At 31.1% G+C, this 7,184-nt stretch overlaps 1 long non-coding RNA gene across 1 annotated transcript; it reads left to right on the top strand.

Annotated features, from left to right (window-relative positions):
• Positions 1-459: 459 nt before the first annotated feature.
• LOC140007963 (uncharacterized) lies at positions 460-6,269 on the top strand. The gene is made up of 2 exons (XR_011815394.1): positions 460-1,080; positions 5,901-6,269. It is a non-coding gene; the product is annotated as an uncharacterized lncRNA (long non-coding RNA).
• Positions 6,270-7,184: the final 915 nt, after the last annotated feature.

Below are 7,184 nucleotides of genomic sequence, written 5' to 3'. Positions count from 1 at the left end.
TATGGTAGAAAGAAAAAGTAACGTAACTAGTTTATCCTTAATCTTTTATTGAACTTTTTAAAGCCCCCTCCTCACTTTTTTCCTCCCTATTCAATATGGTTGCCTCCATCATGATGTAGACACCAAATTTCTTCCAAAACTTTTATTAATTTTTCTGTATATTATTGTTTAAAGAATCATTTATATTTTGTGTTATTTTGTAAGAAAAATGAAGAAGAAATGGAATTTCAAAATGTTCTTATTTTTTGGTCCAAAATTTTAAAAAAAAGGGTAAAGTTTCACAAAAACCTTAGTCAAAACCCAAACAAAGTCCAAACCAAAACCCCCAAAAAGCCCAAGGCAAATCCAACAAAAAGTCTGGAAAGAAAACGAAAGGAAGAAAAAGGCCCAAGAGGCCCGTTGGACTTTAAAAAAAAAAAAAGGTTACCTCACGCGTGCGTGCAATGTACTCGTGTGTTTTCTCTTTAGAGAATTGCGGCAACAGCAGTACAAAAAAGAGCTTGATTTTTTGGCAACCAAAATTCGTTTTTGTTTCCTGTTTTCTTTGCCCCCAAAGATTAATTCGTACCATGAACACCTCACCATTCAAAAATCTCTCAAGCAACAACTAACAAACAAGATCAAATGGACCAAATATTGCCATAAAACCTTGTTTCCATCTGGACCATTATTCTGAGGGATTAATCAATTTTTGTTTTCATTTAAAAGGATAAGAGAGAGTCTTAGGGTTAGGGGAGAAAAGGAGAAAAGTCGACTAAGCATCAGAGAAGAAAAAAAAAAGGAAGAAAAAAAAAATTTCTGCAAACAAAATTTGAGTAAGGGCTGACCGAATAGCTCTACTCGTCATCTTATTCCGACCAACTCCAACCTCCTTTTGAGGAGATTATTTTTTTCTGCACCATCTCTAGTTGTAGGGGAGAAACTTTTGTCTTGAAACTTTCCTGAAAAAATGTTCGTAAATACCTTGAATTCGACCTCAAATTTTCCTGCTTCACAATTCTTGGTTTGGCTCTCTTCGCGAAGATTTGCACGTATTCCTGGAGCTTTTCACTCCTGTTTCGATTCAAGCAAGTATCAGAGGTAACTATTACTCGCTTCTCTTCGTTGATTTAACGTTTAAATGAGATCTAGACGAGCCATGGAAAGTTCTAAATTTATGAACCTTAGATCTCACTTTTGCATGACTTATGATGTTTAAAAATCTTGTTTGATGATTTGAGTGAGTTCACAAAATTGCAAGGATCATGTTTATACCAAAAGTCGACCTTAGAAACCCTCGAAAACATTTTTCTCCGGAAACTAGTGCTTTGTTCTTTCTTTGCAAATTTCGTTTGCCTTCTCTTGTTTGATCTTTCCAGATGAGTTGGCTGCTGTTGGGTCATGTTTATGGGCTGAGACATTGGTTAGAATTCATTTTTGCCTGTTGGGTTTGTGTTTAATTTCATTGGATTTTGAAACTTAACCCCGCTTCCTTTCTTAGGTTTAACAAGTAAAAATAAATTGGGCGGAATTTTTTTTTTAATAATATAACCCATTTATTTTCCTCGGGCCAAAGTGTTGTGCCCCAAAATACATAGAAATGGCCCAATGTTTGTTGTCTTTGTACAAGCAGAAAAGAATATTTTGCTCTTCAGTCCCTACTCTTTTGAATAATTTCTCTATTTCTTTCAATTAATTCCTTAATTTAATTGTATTTTGATCCCTAAATTTTATTTTTATTCAATTTTGATCCCTAATTTTTTAAAAATTAAAATTTGACCTGAAAAACTTTTAATTTCTGCAAATTTTGCAATTGAGTCCCTAATGGTTTTGATTTTTTGTTAATTACAATTGTTTATCTTCTTTAATTGTTAATCATGTTTCATTCAAATGCATCTAATTTGTAAATTTTTAGAGATTTTATATTTCTTTATATTTCTTTAAAATAATAAAGTGAATTTGTTATATGTTTACATTTCTTTTAAATTGTTAATTAAATTGGTGTCTTGACAATTTTTGTTGGTTTTGGAGTATAAATAGGGCAAACTCTACCTCATTTAACCATTATTTCAAGGGATGTACCCTCTATTATTTTTTAAACCCTTTTATGTGCTCCTATGTGTTTTTAAGTGTGATTATATGTTTTATGTATTTTTCTTTTATTTGCTTATTTTAGCTTTTTATTCATTTTATGTTTGATTTAAGTCTTTTGATTATTTTGGAGGATATTTTAAATGCCAAATTGTAATAGATAAGTTTTTCCCTTTTACCAAGAAAATATATATGGATAAACAAATGTAATAAATAGGTTTATTATTTCCAAAGATTCCCGTTTTAGATTGTAGTTAGAGTCCCAAATGTAATAATTGCATACTTGTGTGCTTATGTATTTTTTTCGCTTTTTTAGGTTTTACATCTAGATATTATACTTACACGTTGTGTGTTGTATATGATTTATGTGTTTATTTGCTTTATTTATACTTTGTGTATTTATTTGTTTCACTAATGTTCTATATGTTTTATTTATTTATTTATATTGAGTGTATGACATTGCCACACTAGTCCAACGCTAGTTGTGGCTTTTCTCCCAAATTTCTTACTAGTTTAATGCTAGTGAGGACTTGTAGAAATGGGTTAGTCTAATGTTAGACTCTTTAGACTATTTATGCGCTAGGTTCATACCTTTGTTTGACATTTATTGCATTTCACGCATATTTTTCTATTTTAGAATTTTTTATCATTTGCATGATATTTTTCCTATTATTATTCCCTTACCCTCTATATGTTTGAACCATCTTATTTTAGAAATTAGAAGTAAACTAATTCATTTGTTTGACTATATTAGAAGAGTCGTCCTTCAAATATGAGAAATGGGCGAGTATGACTTTTTTAATCTTAACACGCTATTATCCCTCTATAAAAAGAAAAATTGTATCACGAGTCTTAATCTTCCATACCTGTTATGTTGCATTCTTCTCTTGTAGGTTATGTATATTTATCTATATATCACAATTTCCTTTTTTTGATCTCATCTCTCGCATTTTCGCGACCATTTCAAGGGATCTTTTTGGATTTCACAATTAATGTGATTTGTACCAATTAAATTTTGAAGAAACATTTCGTTCCTCTCGATACCCTCTAGGTCTAGGTTTGCATTCATATATAAGCATCAAAATGTGTTATGTTTTATAAGTTAGATTAAGAAAATTTTTGATTAAATCTCGCAACTAGTTTTGGTTAAGTTGAAAGGGTGTCTTAGATCAAATTTTTGCCTTCCCTTTCTTCAATCGTAAATCCCAAACTCTTTTCTCTTGTTTTCAAAGATTTGGAATTGTTTAAAAGGGTTTTATTTGTTTTTATTCAAAATATATTTTTGGTCATTTGGTACACCTAAATTCAATACTAAGTAACGACTCTCTTTCTAAAAATCCTTTTTAGACTAATATTTTGGTTCCAAACTATCGCGTTATTTAATGTCCCATTTTAGACCCTTTTCTCTTTATTTTCTAAAATCAAAACTCATTTTTAAAACACCATTTCCATATTATTTTATTTTCAAAAAAGGGGCGCGACACATGAGAATAAACTATTGTTTCACAAAAGGATAATTGTAAACCGTGCCAATACTACTACTGTTACTTCTTCACCCTTGGTGTATGGACTATCCCATATGTTTAGTGGTGGCAGGTAAGAATTTGAAAAAAAAAACGATAGAAAGCACCGGGATCTACTTTTCACATGATTCAGAATTGAGCAAATTATGGTGGAAAGAAAAAGTAATGTGACTGGTTTAGAAATGCCTGTCTTTATTTGATTAACTTGATTTGCATTCATTGTATTTGGTATACGAATTTTTTAGAACTTTAAAGTCCTTATACAATTCTTTTAGTAACAAACTTTGATTCAAATTTTGGGATGATAAAGCAACCATCAGGATTTTAGATTGAACTTGAGAGGAAGCTTTTTGATAGACTTGAGTAAAGTTGATTGAAAGAAAGTAGGAATCATGGAGATCCATAGGAGCCGGCGAATGGTAGGTTTTTATGAGAATCTGGTGTTTCTTTATCTTTTTAATTTTTTAATTAAGAATCTAGTTTTTACTTTCTTTTTTTTTTGGATTAATCTTTTATATACTGACAGTATATATACTATCACTATTAGATGAATGACAACTCATATGAATATAAATTTAAAATCCAAATTTTGCTCATATGTCATGCATCCAAATATAATAGTGTATACTTGTCAGTGTATATAAGATTTACTTTTTTTTTTTAAAATTCTTGAGTAAGGACTAATGATCTTCTATTCCTATCCAATCTTGTACCCAGTAAGTTTTTTTTTTTCTGGAGCAGTTGTACCTAGTAAGTTTTCTCGTTCACAATTAGCTTTTTTGAATTTTTATTTTTGGTATAAAAGCTCTTGAGGATTTTTTTTCTCTCTATTGTTTGAATTTTCTTTTTGTAAAGGCTCTTGAGGATTTGTTTTTATTAGGCAAGAAGTAATGTTCTTCCATTTCTTTCTAATTTTGTTTGTCAATGAGATCCTTTTCTTTTTCACTGCTAATTCCTTGGTTTGATTTGTATTTTTAATATAAATATTCTTTCATAAGTAGTTGGTGATTTTTCTCTTTTATCTTTTCTTTGGTTCTTGCTTGGTTGTTTCATGGTGCCTTAATTACGTGAGATTCGGCCCCTATGCTGATTTTTAAAATAATCATTTTTTGTTTAAAGAAGAAGAAGGGTCAAAGTGGTCTTTTACTAATTAGTTGCCGAAAGAATGGCCAGAATTTGGGTTATTTGTAATGCATTATTGAAAATCAAAAGTTGATAATAGGTGGTTATTAAAATTAAAAGTTTGAGATACAAAGTCTAATGCTGAAATAGTTAAGGGGTGCAACTGCAATTAACCTTTTTTAAAAAAATTTTTACCTAGTGGTTAATTATCAAAAAATGGCTTTTCTTTGCATTTTTAGTTTTGAGAAAAGGCCAAGTTAATAAAAAAAAACCCACAAAATCGGCTTTTTCTGAACAAGAAAAAGCAATTGTGCTGGTTTTTATTCTGGAGTCACGTCAATGATTTGGCTAAATGAATTGCTAGTTTAGGTATCGATTCATATTTCAAAATACCAATGAGTAGGTAGTTTTGAGATTTTATCCATTATTCTTGAAGTGAAAAAATTATGTTGTGATTAACTTAAGGTGAAATGAATGAGAGAAATCCAAATTGGAAGTTGGACATTTTAGAAATTAGGGGTTTTTGTTTGGTTAAAACATTTTGGAACTAGTTATTCAACTAAAATTCCTTTTACATCCCAACTCAAATTTTCATCCACTATTGATTCCATCATTCTCTAGTGATGACTGACTGTATTTCACAACTCAAGTTTATATTTTTAACTAGTTATCCATACCGAAATGCAAATGTTCGTTTTTCTTTATTTTTCCCTTAAAACAAAATACAAATGCAAGTTTGATTATGTGATGAATATGGACTAGTTATGATTGAATTGTTTATCAAATTGGTATGATTGGTTCAACTCATTGGATTGAATACTCGACTCGATGAACAATCTTAGTGCGAGTTCATAGTGACATGGTGTGACGATTGACTCTTTTCTTGCCTTTTTTTTTAAATAGTGTTCAAACTTTATATGAACCACGAGACTGAGAAATTAGGTCGATGAACGGGAAAAAAACCCTGACCAAAGCTTTCTCCTTTGGGAGTTTTCTCCTTCTCTTGAAGTTTCGTACCTTATTTTTAGCTTTCCCTTCCTTTACTTCTTGTTAGGAGGTTTCCTTTCTACACTGTTATTGAGAATGTTAGGCTGTATATTTACTAAAATCTAATAGACCTTTTGTTGGTTTTCTTCAGCAAACTTTCACTCCATATATATTTCACTCCTGATACTTTATTCCTAGGGGCCTTCCTATCTACATGGATCAGTCAGATCATTTTTGTCTTTCAAGGTGGAATGAAAATAGTGACTCTGGATATGGTAGTGACAACTCGGATGAATGCCGTGAGGTTCCATTTGGTACTTCTTTTGTGCCAAATAATCTCCAAGTAGTAAGAAGGGGATCTCTTGTGTTCACCAGTTTCCTAATATCCTGCAGCATGTTGCAAGGTTTGACCTCTGTCTTATTGGTTGTTTAGTAGACTACTGCATTTAAGTGTTGATATTCTGTGGAATTATGTTGAGTTCAACTAGCATCCACAAGTTCAAGTATTACTACGTGAAGCAAATTTTTTCTTTTTTCATTTCTCTTCTATGCAAGACATGTTACTTATTCTTGACAATAGTCCTTATTCAGTTCATAGGGCATTTCTCATTTTACATAGATTGGTTCCTAATACTCCACTCACATCTATTATTGTCACTCAGATTTTAGTTTAGGTTCAACTTCATGGGCTTCAATTGAGTACATTAACCTAGGGGTGGGCACGGGTTGGGTACCTGCCCCTAATAAGTTTTGGCTGACCCGACCCTAAAATATCGGATCGGCCATTTTGCGACCCTAACCCGCTCCTAATATTTTCGGGTACCCGAAAAAAGGGGCGGGTCATTGGGTACCCGCCCAAAATAAAAATTCCAATAAAAAATATGTTTCACTTAATATCAACATATTTTTCAATAAGAAAATGCTTTCTAATTAACATTGGTAGAGATATTATAATCAAAATCCACACGTCATCATTCTCACACATTTCATCCAATAATCAAACCGATTTCATAAATTTAGTACATATTAGAATTATAATATCTAATAGATATAATGAAATTTTATGATAATTTTGAGTACATCACCATTCTCACGCATTTCATCCTTTTATAACATAACAAACACAAGGATAATAAGTATTTGGCAACTTTTCCAACTTCCTTAAGGACGTTATGGTACAAGACTGCATCCAAAATGAGTCGATTGTGGAATCAAGTCCGGAAAAGAATTGAACACAGCTAATAATTTTTGAAGTATAATCAAAATAATCTTGAAAAATTTGCACCAACTTTCTTACATCTTTGGAATAGACCTTATTGCATTAAAAATGATGAAAAATAAAAATAAATTTCTTGCACTAAAATAAAGGAGACAAATTTAAGAGACACAATTGCAATAAAACAAATAAATAAATGAAAGACACAAATGTTTTAATTGTCTAGCTAATAGAAAATTGGAGCTCCAAACACAAATTTTTGATTG

The sequence above is a fragment of the Coffea arabica genome, chromosome 1e (assembly GCF_036785885.1).
Source record: "Coffea arabica cultivar ET-39 chromosome 1e, Coffea Arabica ET-39 HiFi, whole genome shotgun sequence".
Taxonomy (NCBI): domain Eukaryota; kingdom Viridiplantae; phylum Streptophyta; class Magnoliopsida; order Gentianales; family Rubiaceae; genus Coffea; species Coffea arabica.
Note: the sequence above shows the minus strand (reverse complement) of the source record. Positions and strands in the feature narration are given on the sequence as shown.